This window comes from Medicago sativa, chromosome 5 (assembly GCF_051527215.1).
Source record: "Medicago sativa cultivar Bolivia chromosome 5, Bolivia_mono, whole genome shotgun sequence".
Taxonomy (NCBI): domain Eukaryota; kingdom Viridiplantae; phylum Streptophyta; class Magnoliopsida; order Fabales; family Fabaceae; genus Medicago; species Medicago sativa.
This window is the reverse complement of record NC_140753.1, coordinates 1846009-1861233: the sequence shown is the minus strand read 5'-3', so window position 1 is coordinate 1861233 and position 15225 is coordinate 1846009. Positions and strand designations below refer to the sequence as shown.

The 15225-nt window shown below is 31.9% G+C and overlaps 1 long non-coding RNA gene across 1 annotated transcript; it reads right to left on the bottom strand.

The window, feature by feature from the left end:
• Window positions 1-5732: 5732 nt before the first annotated feature.
• LOC146919014 (uncharacterized) lies at window positions 5733-6721 on the bottom strand. Its single transcript, XR_015010653.1, has 3 exons — window positions 6537-6721; window positions 6405-6454; window positions 5733-6183 (listed from the first exon to the last, which is right to left on the bottom strand). It is a non-coding gene; the product is annotated as an uncharacterized LOC146919014 (long non-coding RNA).
• Window positions 6722-15225: the final 8504 nt, after the last annotated feature.

Genomic DNA, 15225 nt, shown 5'->3' with positions numbered 1-15225 from the left:
ATTCTTGACTAGATTGATTGCATTTGCATACATGTTATCAACATCAATGTCACATTTCTTATGACTAACTTCTTCTACTAAATTCATCAACCAAACAACTTGACAAGAACTCAATGATGCTGCAATGTATTCGGCTTCACAAGATGAGATAGCTGCCATTGGTTTCTTCCTTGCGAACCAAGATATTGGTACTGCAACATATGCGTTTAGTTTTTATTATCTGAGATTTGTTTGTTTTTGAACTTTTTTTGTTGTATTTATTGAGTTTTTGTTGTTTTAATATGTTTTTATACATGTGTTTTGTTTGTTATTTCTTTAGTTCATCACTGGTTCGTTCTTCTCCTTTGCACCACCGTTTTTATAGGCATGTTAGGAACCGGTTTCCCACATTGGGAAGTTTTTATTATCTGAGATTTGTTTGTTTTTGAACTTTTTTTGTTGTATTTATTGAGTTTTTGTTGTTTGTTTTCATACGTGTTTTTTTGTTTGTTATTTCTTTAGTTCATCACTGGTTTGTTCTGCTCCTTTGCACCACCGTTTTTATAGGTATGTTAGGAACTGGTTTCCCACATTTTTGTTAATGAGTTTTTGTAGATATAGTTTAATGTGTTTTTTTGTTATTTTTTTATGTTATTTTTGTAGACCATCAATTGTCTGTCAACCATTAACGTATGCTTCTGATAGAACTGGACTATCAATGCATGCCTCTGGTAGTTCCACATCTAACTTTTCTGCTTTCTCAAATTTTTGTGTTATGTAAATGGTGATATAGTCCAATACACGATTTGTTGAGATTTGTTTTAATTTTTTTCCAGTTCTACTGCTGCTGGATATCATGCTTCAGGGTCGGTTTCTCATATTGATTGGAGGTCAATGCATGCTTTATGTTTTTTGTGTTATGTAAATGGTGATAGTCCAATTCACTGTTTGTTGAAAAAAATTTTAATTTTTTTTCCCGTTCTACTGCTGCTGGATATTGTTAATGAGTTTTTGTGAATATAGTTTAATGTGTTTTTTTGTTGATTTTTTTTTGTTATTTTTGTACACCATCAATTGTCTGTCAACAATTAACATATGCTTCTGGTAGAACTGGACTATCAACGCATGCCTCTGGTAATTGCACATCTAACTTTTCTGCTCCTCTGCACCATAGGTATGTTATGAACCGGTTTCTTAAATTTTTGTGTTATGTAAATGGTGATAGTCCAATACACAATTTGTTGAAATTTGTTTTAATTTTTTTTCTTGTTCTACTGCTGCTGGATATCATGTTTAAGGGTCGGAACTTCCTCATATTGATTGAAGCTCAATGCATGCTTTATGGTTTGTGTTATGTTAAACGGTGATAGTCCAATTCACTGCTTGTTGAAATTTTTTGAATTTTTTTTTTCAGTTATGCTGCTGGATATCATGCTTCGGGGTCGAAAGTTCCTCGTCTTGATTGGTGCTCAATGTATGTTTTATGTTTTTTGTGTTATGTAAATGGTGATAGTCCAATTCACTATTTGTTGAAATTTGTTTTTTTTTTCAGTTCTACCGCTGCTGGATATCATGCTTCGGGGTCGGAAGTTTCTCGTCTTGATTGGAGCTCAATGTATGTTATATGTTTTTTGTGTTATGTAAATAGTGATAGTCCTATAAACTATTTGTTGAGATTTGTTCAGAATTTTTGTTTTATCACACAATTTAGTTGTAGTTGAATGATATTTTTATTTCATTGAAGGTTAAATATAATTTTGGTAGCAACTAAATATTATGATTATGATAATTTAACTTTCTATTCCTATGTATAATAATAATAATAATAATAATAATAATAATAATAATAATAATAATAATAATAATAATAATAATAATAATAATTAACATTACTACTCACAAATAATTTTTTGTTCAAACGAGTTTCAACCATTTTGACAAATTTCGGACGATATTTAACACATAACTTTCACCTCAAATAAAAATTGTCTGAATGTTTTGAGAGCAAGATACTTTTATACAACTTTCGTACGATTTTATTAAATAAATATATTAGTTTTTATCCGAAAACTGTACGAATGATATTAGTTTTTCTCAAGAATTAAAATTGATCTTACATACTTTAATTCGGGTAAATATAAGTTAATTATATAAATAATATACAATTTTGAGTTCAAAGCCGACCTACTATTTTTATTTTCATTAACAAGTATCCTACGACACTTGTTAGCATAACCTTTATACTAATACAACACCTAAAAGAAAGATAAACGTCGATGAATTACAAAAACACACTCCTAATTCATTAACTGAGGGTTCAACACTGATGTTGATGCAAAACATACGGTTTCAGATTTTAAACATAGTTTTTTGTGGTGTGCATCGGTATTCAACATCAATGTAGGAGACTTGGACTTCTTACTGTAAAGATACAACACAGTTACACGTTATAATGGATCTCAGTCATACATTTGAGATCATACGGTTCAGATTTTAAACACGGAGGATCTGAAGCGTATGATTTCAAATGTATGGCTGAGATCCACTACAATGTTTAACTGTGTTGTATATTTACAGTAAGAAGTCCATATCTCGTACACTGATGATGAATGCCGATGCACACCGCAAATGAAAATAGATGCATTAATTACATGAACATACTAGCCACTACTAATCAAAAGAAGTCAAATACCGGTGCTGCAAATAAACTAGAAAGACCAATACAACTCCTATTTACTATAGTTGCAATCAAAAAACGTCACGTCACAATTATTATTCTCTTTGCATTATTTTGCAAATGTAGCAATCATACCTAGATAGGAGTATTATTCTCTGCACAACAAATCACAAGAGATATTTTTTACACAATTTTTGTAAACTTAATTAGTGTGGTTTTATAATTACACTTGTTATAAATTTTGAATATATTTCAAAAGTTTTAAAAACCTTGTGTCTCATTTTTTTAATTAAGAAATATAGAAAATTGTTTTAATAAAAAATTATTGTCATATTATTAATTATAGTGTTTGACTTTGTAAATATGAGTTTAATTCCAAATTTTGTAACCAAAATCAGTGAAGAAATCATTACTCTTAAACACATGATCATGCAAAATGTCAGGTAACAATGTACTCATTATGAGAAAAGAAATCATAAAACTCCTCATTTCATAGTACACAAGCACATTTGAATTTCACCAAGTAGTAACAAGGAGTACACAAGACTAGAATATTAATTGACTTTGCTAAATTCAATTTGCATCGGAAAACCAAAGCATTATGAACATGAAATTATGAGACAGAAAGATTAATTGTCATAATATATTGAAAAGAATATTGATCAATACCATAAATGATCTCACTGTAGTAACTCAAAGCAACATCTATATGGAATGCAAAATGGTAGCTGCTTGTTCAATCGTCCTCAAATTTTCTCAGTTAAAGACTGCTCCTGACTTCTACTTCTAAAAGAATGCATTATCTCGTCCATCTGCAATCTTCGAGAAAAATTAGTTGGTTCTTCTTCTCGATCTCCTCGTCTTGCCCTCGCTCTTATCAGTGAAGCATCTTATCATTTTGTGTCTTTTCCTCATTTCTCCTCAAACATATAATTATACTAATTAGGACTAGGTTAGTATATATTGTTGCCTCTTAACTTAGTTTTTTAAGGTAGTAGTAGCTGCTTTCCTCGCTTCAATTTCTTGAGGAAAAAAGACTTGAATTGTGATCTAGAGAACTATGTTGATGGGTCAAGATCGTCCATTGCTGCAACATATTATTATTATTATTATTATTATTATTATTATCATCATCATCATCATCATCATCATCATCATCATCATCATCATCATCATCATCATCAGTAGTAAAGAATTAATGTGCTACCAACATAATATTTGATGAGCAAAAACCTTACAAGCATGATTTTAAATTGCGACTTGCAATTATAACTGTGACAACAATAAAAAGGTTTCAATAGAGATAAAAATTGTACATGCATCAACCACGCTTGTGTGCATATTTTTAGAATATAAATTATTTTAACATAACTGAAACGAGAATTTAAAACCTTGCTTATATTAGATTTTATTATTATAAAGTTAAAATGAAAAATTTAACCAATCAATTGGCTACATTTGGGACAATCTTCTCCCCACATGTATCCGGTGGATGGTAAACATTTTCTACGGGAAAATTGTAGATTCTCAATAAGAATTCTAGGAATCAAAATCAATTAAACACTAAGGTAAAATATTTATTGGGACTTCTAAGTTTATTCTCTATTAAAAAATTTATCGAGTTTTAGTACCTACTATATTCTCTATTTCCACAAAAGGTCCTCACTGTTAAAATTATGTTGACTAATAGAACAAAACGCTTGACATAGACACTTACTTGTGACCACAGGGAGTGGTACAACTCAGAGCATATCTTCATACAAATATGCGAAATCAAAAAATCACCATAGTGCCTAAAAAAAATGAAACCAAAGGATTATTATTATAGAATAAAACTTTTGCTGCACAACCGAGCTTTTCCCTACAAGGAATATCAATGCCCTTTTTAGTCAACTTCTTTTGAGTCAGTTCGTCAATTTATTTTCACCATCATAAGTATGGATAGGGAAAACTCAATCACAAAGTAAAAGAAGGGGAAATAGAACAATGGAGAGCATCATATTCGTCATATCAAATCTCAGTGAGATTTGATATGACGAATATGATGCTCTCCATTGTTCTATTTCCCCTTCTTTTACTATTATAGATTGCAAAATAACAGGAAAAGTGAAACTAACATAAACACTCTTCAACCACCAAACCATCTTGTTTCAGAGGATGAGAATGGTGGGAGAAGATAAGGTTGATGTTCGTAGGGTGAGAAATGGTTTGACAGTTTATGCCTTTTTTTGTTGGGTGAACTTTACTTTTTGGGTGAACATTGGAGAGATTTATGTTTTGATCAGTTCTCACCCTACGAACACCAACCTTTTTCTCTTCTTCAACCATTCTCATATCACTTATCACCCTACGAACAACAACCTTTCTCGCTTCTTCAACCATTCTCATCCTCCGAAACATGATGGTTTGGTCGTTGAAGAGAACTTCGTTCTACTCGTCACTTTGCAAACTATAATATGTGAGATTTAGCACGACGAATATAATGTTTTTCATTGTTTTATTTCCCCTTTATTTACTCTATGATTGGGTTTTCTCTATTCCTAATTTTGATGGTGAAAAGGAGTTGACTCAAAAGACCTCTAGTCAAAAGAAATTGACTAGAAAGGGCATTGATGTTCCTTGTATTGATCAACTAAGGAAAGATTTTTCTTGCGGAGTAAGAGTTTATTCTATTAGGGAGGGACTAAAATTTTAACGGCGAGGACGGTTTGTGGAAATAGAGAATATATTAGGGACTAATACTAGAATAAATATTTAATAAAGACTAAAATTAGAAGTCCCGATATTAAATTGTAGTTTTTATTTGATTTTGTATATATTGATTGATTCATTCTTAGAATTCTAATTGAGAATCTACAATTTTGCAGCTTTTGTTCCAAATGCAGATAATTGATACGGTGAAGTTTTCATTTTAACATTATATTAATAAATCGCATACAAGCAAAGATCTAATTTATATTTTAAAAATTTGCACACAAATGTGATCGATATGGTAACAAATATTATCTCTATCGGGACCTTTTTATTTTTATTGTTGTCGCAATTATAATTGCAGACCACAATTTAAAATCACGCTTATAAGGTTTTTGTTTCACAAATATTATATTAGTAGCTTATTAATTATTCATTGATCACGATGATAAAAATACTAATAATAACAATAATAAAATAATATCTTGCAACAATGGACGATCATGACCTATCAACACGGTTCTCTGGAACACAATTCAACTCCTTTATTCTTAAGAAAAGAAATTGAAGCAAGGAAAGTAGCTGCTCCCACCTTTAAAACTAAGTTCAGAGGCAACATTATATACTAATCTAGTCCTAATTGGTAGAATTATATGTTAGAGGATAAATGAGGCAACAACACAAGATGTTGAGGATGCTTCGTTGATAAAAGTAACTGATTTTGCTTGAAGGTTGCAGATAGAGAAGATAACTCAAGTTTATTGAAATAGAAGCCATGAGCGGTCTTTAGCTGAGAAATTTGAGGTCTATTGAACAAGCAACTACCATTCTACAATCTAAATAAATAAATTTTGCTTTTAGTCACTTCTGTGAGACCATTCAAGATATTAATCAATATTCTTTTCAATGTAGTTGGAACACTAATAGAAAAGCCAATAGGCAGACTATTTCGGCCGCCCCAAATAGGAGTTAGGATGTAAAAACGGATTATTAAGAATGAAGTGTAATATACACAATTTTCAATGCAATGGATGCACAAATTTTCATAAAATCTTACCACTTTAGGGGGCCGTAAGTATTTCCCTATAATATATTTAATTCTGCATCCTATAATAAAATCATTTGCTAAATATGTCTGCAATCTCAACTAAGTTCTTAACTTATTCATACAAAGGAAGGAAATACTCACCTCTATTGCTGGAGCTCCTCCACAATAAGCTTCAGTTCAACCATTTTTGTGAATTTAATCTGAGAATTTCAGAGGAAAATCATATATGAAATGAAAACTGATGAGAGCAATTATGTGTCTTTATTTTTTGGCCATCAGTTTGAGGAAACAAATAAATTTACATGTGACAACCTTTTGTGAGCATCAAAAGATTACTAGAGGAATCAACCTCATCTTGATTATCTTCACTAGTCACATTAGTCTTCTCATTTTGACCACCAATCTTGATATTCACAAAATGGTTGTCACATGTATATATTGATTTGTTTCCTCAAATTATTAACCTTTTAACATTCCTTTTCATTCCTCAAGTAATTGATGGACAATGTGGAAAAACACCTAATAGAAAGATTTATTAACCTTTTAACATTGGCTTTATAGGATTGAATTTAATAATCTCTCTAACCTTAATATTTTAAGCATTGATATTGGACCAAAAGATGATGAACCTTGCAAAGAAGTTTTGCATGCAGAACCTATACTAGTCCAGTAACTGAATGCATTTGATTTTCCCCTAAAAAGTTTTAGGATAAAACATATTTAGGTCCAACTATTATGGAAACCGGTAAAGCAAACTTTGATATTAAATATTTTGGTATTCACAATATGTATACATAAGTAAGATATTGTATTTCGGCTCAACCAAAAGTTATATCAACTTTTTTTCATGACTCCTATTTTCTTAACAATAATATTGGTGAAATACGAGAAAAAGATGAAAATCAGTCTTACATGGCAAGCCTGAAAAAGAAAAGGTGTGATGTGGATAATATAAATTGTCAAAATGCAGAAGATGAAGAGAAAGTATATGAGTTTGTTCCACTATGCATCAACCTTACAAAATGGAGTCATGTGATTTAAGCCTTCAACAAAAGTTTTCTCTTTTAGTAAAAAATGCATTGTAATCTTTTTTAAGGGTTAATATATTCAACGGAGGTTTTGGAACCATGTACAAGTGAATGTCTCTCTCTTTATAAAAATTAATTGATACTTCCTCCATTTTAAAATGAGCGTCATTTAAGATTTTTACATAGAAATTAAAAAATGCAATGAGGTTGTCAAAAGACATTACACTTTTACTAAACTAATTTTTTTTTGAGAGATACTAAACCAACTTTATTAACTATTGGTGTATTTCTAATATCATAAATGCAAATTGAGTATTATGATTCGGAAATAGTGTATTCAATAATTACTTTAGAGATATATTATAATATATTTGTTATGTCAAAAAAAAAATACTAGAGGGAAAAATTGGGAAAACATAAGTGATCTTATATTGAAAAGTGTAAATGACATTCAATTTGAATTTTTTTTTTTTTTTGCAAAAGTGACACTCATTTTGAAATGGATGGAGTATTTTTGTAACCATGACTTGTAGACACTCTTCTAAAGGTGAAATACTTGTGGAGCACACTTCAAAGTCCAAATTCAACACCACCAAATCAATCAAATGGATTAAAAAAAACAAATACTTATTAACAATCTAAGTGGATTAAAAAAATTGAAATACTTAATTACTAAAAAAGAAAAGGGAAGGAAAGCTAAAACATTTATCATATATGTGCATGATCATTAAAATCTCAACCACTATCACATAGTCAAACAAAAACACTAAAACATCAATGGCAATAAATAACATTACCTCAAAGGATCATGCATAACAATGTAGCGTCACCTAGGTCTATGAACTTGTATTTAAGAGGATTGGTTTTGCAATCCAGAGAAGCTAGTTGCCTGCTTGACTTTAATTTCTGTATAAAAAGATGAAATGTGATCTTTCAAGCCTCAAACTAATTTGTTTAATTTTGGATGCTGGATGGTTCAACGACGGTACGTTTTTGTAGAAAATTAAACTATTACAAGCAAATACGAAAGGCACAAAGGAAAAATGAGATTTTCATGTGCATTACCATGAATTAATTAAGGTGTTACTCAGAGACCTTTTTAAACTTTTAGCATCAAGATATCATTGCCTGCAATTGATTCATGCATCGATTAGTTAAAGGTTGCATCCTCGAAAACAAATACAACAACAACAAAGAAAGCAAATAATAGAGTAAAAAGAAAAGGGTAGGTAGCAACTAGATGACAAACCTCTGATACAGCGGAAATCAAAGGGTGTATGCCTAGTGTTTTGAGACAGTTCTGAGAACATGGCGATGATTGAAAGTGGGTGAGTGACGCAAACTGATGTCAGATGTTGTCGAAAGCAAAAGGGTGGGGGCTTGACATGGATGAAGGTCGTGAGAGACAGAGGTGTGATGATTGCTTGGTCGGGAGTGAAGGTGATGAGTGGTGGTCGTTATGAAATGCTGCCAAGCAGAGGGTTTAGGGTTTATGTGGGGCGAAGGAATTTATATTTTAGGGTTATGGGTTTAGTCTCACATTTGACTTGGGCCCACAGACTAATTTGTTTTAGACTATTACTCCCTCCGTTTCTTTTTAAAAGTCGTTTTAGTGCGGATTTTTCGTTCCTATTTAACTGTCGTTCTGGTATCTTAAGGGTATGATTTATCTATTATAACCTTTGTCAATTACTCTTATCTTTTTCAATAAAACTAATTAATGCTATATATTTGAAAAACTAAAGTTTGTTTGTTTTTTTTAAACAAAGTTTGTTTCTTGTTATCTTAAAATTTAAACAAAATTTTGTTACCTATAATAATGGTCTCATGAATAGTTAAAGTTTTATAAATAAGATGAGTAATTGTTAAAAAATTTAAGTGCAAAATAAAAGAACAGATATGAGAGAAAAATAAAAGAGGAATTGGTTGGAGAAAAAGATGGTAACTTTGTTACGAGAGAAAATAACATTAAATTTATTGAAAAAAAAATGTGTGCAAAAAAATAGAAATATATTGGTGAATTAAAATGAAGGTATAATAGGAAGAAAATGTGCAAAAGTACACTTCGCTATTTTGGTGTTAATATTCTAAAACGACACTTAAAAAGGAATGGAGGGAGTAGTTTTTTTCAACCATATGTTCTTCTAAGGCGTTCTATTTTTTCAAAAATACTTGTTGGTAAGTTTATATAGTCTGAACTCATTATTGGTGGTTTTCGAAAAAAAATAATATGGGTTGAAGCAAGCTCCACATAGTTGGTTTGCAAAGTTATCTTTAGGTGTCAAATTAAAGATTATGGCTTCATGCGGTCCTACTCATATTACTCCTTGTTTACATTACAAGATAAAGGCATACATCTAGTAGTACTAGTTTATGTTCATGATTTGACTATATGTGGAAATGACCATGACTACATGCGATGTTTCAAACACTACTTAAGCAAATGCTTCCATATATGAAAGACTTGGGAAAATTGAAATATTTCTCAGGAGTGAAAATCTCCAGATCCCCAGCAGGTGTCTCTCTCTGCCAGAGAAAATAGGTTTGGATATCATTAGTGAAGTTGGTTTACTTGGTGCAAAATTTATGAGTAATCCACCTGAACAAAACCATCATCTTAGCCTTGCCAAAGGCAACTTCTTGCTAATCCCGATCACTATCGCAGATCGGTGGGTCGTCTCGTTTACCTTTGCTTTACACAACCTGAATTGTCATATTGTGTCTGTGTTCTCACAGTTGTTTCAGCAACCACAAACTAAGCATTGGGATGTTGTTTTGCGTGTAGTTAGATCCCTCAAAGGAAATCCTGAACAAGGAGTTCTCTTGGAAAATAGTTGTGATCTGCAACTGTATTGATGATGTGACTCTATCTAGCCACTTGTCCTCTTACTCGTAGGCCTCTTACCGGATGGATTGTTTTCTTAGGTAACTCCCTCGTCTCTTGGAAAACCAAAAAACAGCATACATTAGCATGTTTCAATGGCTAGTACCACATGTGAACTGAAGTGAATCAAAGGAGTTCTTTCCAACCTTGGGATAAGTCATTCCATGCTCACACAACTCTATTGCGACAGTCAAGTTGCGTTGTACATTGCAATGAATCTCGTCTTTCATAAGTGTACTAAGCATATTGACATGGATTGTCACTTAATCCACGATGAGATTGTTCGTCACAACCTGCAACCATTCTATGTTCCCCCTCACACACGAACTGTAGATACATTTACAAAAGCTTTGGGACGCGCTCAGTTTCATTCCTTGCTTGGCAATTTGGGCATTTAGAGTCCTCATGCACCAATTTTGATGGAGGGGTAGAAAAAATATGTTTTATTAAGTGTATTGACAATTGTCATATTATATATTAAGTAGGTGATTTTCTTTAGCATTAAGTTATTATAGGCATAGTTTAAGGACATAAAATAGACAGTTGTTTAAAGATTATGTATGATATTAAACAAAAGTTGTACGGTGTATATATTGCATATTCTGCTATGTGAAATAGACACAATTTTCTTCCACAATTTTATTACTTTGATGATCCTACCATGTATAGGTCCGTGGTTGATGCACTCCTATTTATTACACGCCTTTACGCTTGTTTTTTTTTTTTAGGTATGTTTTCTTCATTAACTCAAGGGTACTCTCTCACTTGGTCTCCTTCTCAAAGATACTCATACAACTACCATTTAATCATCTATGAAAGATCACAAACTATGAAATTGTAGAAAATCAATAGACTTGATTATAAATAGATTAAATATACTCTAAAAACAAATAGATTCAATATAATTTTCAATTAAATTGTGATTCTTTGTGACCCAAGAGTCGTTTATATTATTCATTGAGATAATATTATGAAGACGATGAAGAAAATGAATGTTAGTATCATTGTTGAGTTTTCTAATTTTCAATATAAAAAAATTAACATTATCTTATGTGGTTTTCCACCTCATCGGTTTTAAAATTAAAAATGCAAAAATAAAATAAAATTAACTTGTGTTTCTAAAGATAAAGGATCCGTGTGAGAAAAAAAGAAGATAATGAATGAACTTATTACGATGAATAAGATAAAGGACACTAATTCGGTCTAATAAATATCAAAGCCAAAATTGACATTATAGTAAATCAACATGAACGAAACATGTAGAATAAATAAATAACTTCATACAAAACATAAAATAAAAAACACATAGTTAAAATAAATGTGAAATTTGTCTCTGCGAACATAGCTTAGCTGATAGTGACATTGCATTATATATGCAAGGGTCGAGGTTCTAACCTTGGATTTTTCAGTTATTCAACTTAAGGATGAAATTTTAGATACTAAACTACTTGACAAAAAAAATAAAGAATGAATGTGAAATTCAAACTTGTCTAAGAGATATGGAGTTATGAGAAGTACTTGGTTGGTCAGAACTCTAAGAAAAAATTATTTTGACATACACATAAAAAGTATTCACCATTTGTCCCTGTGGGCATAAGTCAGTTGATAGGGACATTACATAATATATAAGAGACCGAAGTTCGGATCCCGATACTCCATTTATTTACCTTTCAGAGGTGAATTTCTAGCACTAGACTACTTGACCTAAAAAATTCATCATTTAATTATTTCAAAAATATATATTATTTGATTTTTTTTCCTTTTTGTACTTTTTCACTTTTATTTATATGTTTGTTTCTAAATGTTGTGTACAAACTTTGTGAACATACAAGAACTTCTCTTCAGTATTTTTTGTGAACCAAGGATCTATGTGCCCAACTGCAAACATTAATATCTCGAGTGAGTTAAGACCATAACGGATGACAAATTTCTCCCTCAATAATTTTTTTTTTGACCGAAAAAATTAAATTAATAAATTTAATACAATTGTTTTTTCATGTTTGGATTCAAACTCGAAACTGTTAGTTAAACGGGAAAAAATCTCTTATTATCTCATTCAAATTCAAATGTTCTTAGACCATTTACAATGGTTTCAACTTTCAACGCACCCTTTTTCTTTTCCCAACACTCCACATCATTTTCTCTCCATTCCACCTAATAATTCAACACTCATTCAACTTTTACACTCTCCAATGGTTTTTTTTAAACATTCAACACTCTATCCCACCACTTTTTATTTCATATTCTTATTTAATTTTATAATTATCGATTATAATTAAATTAAAATAATAAACATTTAACAATTTATCTTTTAGATTTTTTTAAAACTTCAAAAGAAAAGCTAATAAAAAGATAATAATATTAAGATAGTGAAAAGCTTCGTTTTTTTTGTTCTGTGTCCAAATCAAATGAAACAAGATTCTATTTATAGACAAAAAAAAATCATGAATTTTGGTAAAAAAAAAATTCATTTGCAATGAAATAATCGAGTTCAAATAATTAAGATGGGATAAAACCAACCATCCAACCAGCAAGCACCACGTGGCAATTCTTATCCACCCCACCTTCTCTCTCCGCATCTGGGTAACACCCATTCGCGCGCGAGTGGGCTGCACTCGCGCTGGCAGCCACTAGTTTGGCGCCACGTGGCCTGCTCCTTGGCCCACATTGCAGATTTCAACATGTTGAGTTCTTTCAACATCTCTCTCTCTCTTCCACCTCATTTTTCCTCAACTTTCAACACATCATTGCATGTTTTTTAAGTGTTGAAAATGACATTCAACACACCAGTGCACTTGGTCTTAAATACCTTCTCTAGAATTATGGATATAAACATGAGCCCTTATACATGGACCATCTTAGGTGACATACACACTTTCACACCCACGTACAATTGTGACGTGTGACAAAAACATTGAAAGAAGAGATGAGAGGAGATGATGATATGATATCAAATTACTAAAATACCCCTACCACATGGGGGTGTACATGAGAGGTACATAAAAAAGGTGTCTACCTATCTTTTTCCTATAAACATAGCGAGAGAATAAAATGAATAGGAGAGAAATTGTGTGGAGCATTCACATAGTTAGGGGTGTGCAAGTTCTTTAACCAAACCAAACCAGATTTAGGGATGTACTTTGAAATATGAAATTCAAACTATTAGTTACGCCCCATCCTGTTCTTTAAAATATGGATAATTTGAGCAATTTGAGTGATTAGGGGTGTACTTTGTAATTATAGGGCGAAGCTATATGATTTTCCAATTTTACAAGGCTAATTGATTTCCCTAAACAAAAAAAGGCTAATTGATTGGACCCACCCAACAAAACCCTTTCCTATATAACAACAGAAACAGAATAAGGGTTTTTATATCTCCCTTCAAAACTAAGAATTTCTCTTCTTCAAAACCCTTCTTCGCAGCATCAAACTCAACCTTCAATAGATAGCTTGTTCTCGATGGAAAAGTTACCTAATCTTCTTCACCAACCGCTTCCTGCCACTAAGAGGAAAGTAGCGGCGCTGTTACAATTGTCGACGGTCAATGACTTACCAGACGAGATACTAACTCACATTATCTCTTTTCTCCCATTCAAAGACGCTTTCAGAACTACCGTTCTTTCTAAGAGGTGGTTCCCATTATTCCACTCACTTTCCATTCCCCACCTCGACGACGAAGATGTGAAAAACGAAAAGGATTGGATTCACTTTCGTCAAATGTTGGACGTTGTAATGCTCTCCTCACCCGCGCAACTACAAACCCTCAAATCTTTTCATCTAACATGTAGTTCGAAACTCTGGGGGACTTATTGTTTTGGTTTTAACGACTGGATAAAAGCAGCAAAACATCGTGGTGTTGAGGATCTCTATCTAAACTTGTTACACGTCCCTTTGGCCCAACCATTTTCCGTTTTAAAACACTTGTCGTTCTAAAATTAAAGAATTTACTTGTAAACACCATGTTTCGTCGTTCGATTCATCTTCCTATGCTCAAAATCCTTTGCATGTGTTCTGTTCGGTTTGAAGATACGAAGGATCTCATGAAACTTCTTTCTGGGTGTCCTCAATTGGAGAATTTGAAAACTAGATATACTAAAGCATCGACAAACTCCATGTTGATCGAGGCCAAACCTATAAATTTTAAACCCTTATCCAAGTTGATCAAGGCCAAAATCCATTTATTCGATATTCCGTTCAGAGCAGTTTATAACATCGAGTTTCTAACAGTATTAGAGGTATCATATATGATATGATGCATTTTATAATCAAAATTATATTATATTTGATGTTTGAATTTCTATTTTTTATATGTATTTTGTGCTGTGCAGATGGGAAAATTTATTTCTTTTGATGTACTCAATTCATATTACAAAGGCTTTCCTGTGTTTGAAAACTTAATTCAACTTCAGCTAGTTTGGTTTTATGATGCCATTTATGATTGGGGTGAGATAGTGAAAATGCTCCAGAATTGTCCTAAACTTCAATCTCTCTCCATTTCAAAGGTTTGTTTGTCATGTCCAAGTATAGTTTTTTGGTGTTTGTTTGGTCTTTTCTTCAACTATTTTAACGAATTTTATTTATCTTTGATTAATAGTGGACGAAGTTTGCAAAAACCAAAGCGGATTGGATATACCCATATCATGTTCCTCAATGCGTTTCCTCTCATCTTACAACATGTAATATTATACACTATCAAGCTGTGGAAGCTGATTTCCGATTTGCAACGTATATATTGAAGAATGCAAAACTATTACAGGTTATGAATATTTCCCATACTAGTTACTCAGCTTCAACGGAGAGCTCCCAATTTTTAGAAGATTTATCTTCCTGTCCTAGGATCTCTCGTGTTTGTAAGTTGTCAGTGATATGAATATTTCCTAGATGTATACTTGGTGTTTTTTTTTTTTTTTTTTAAGTT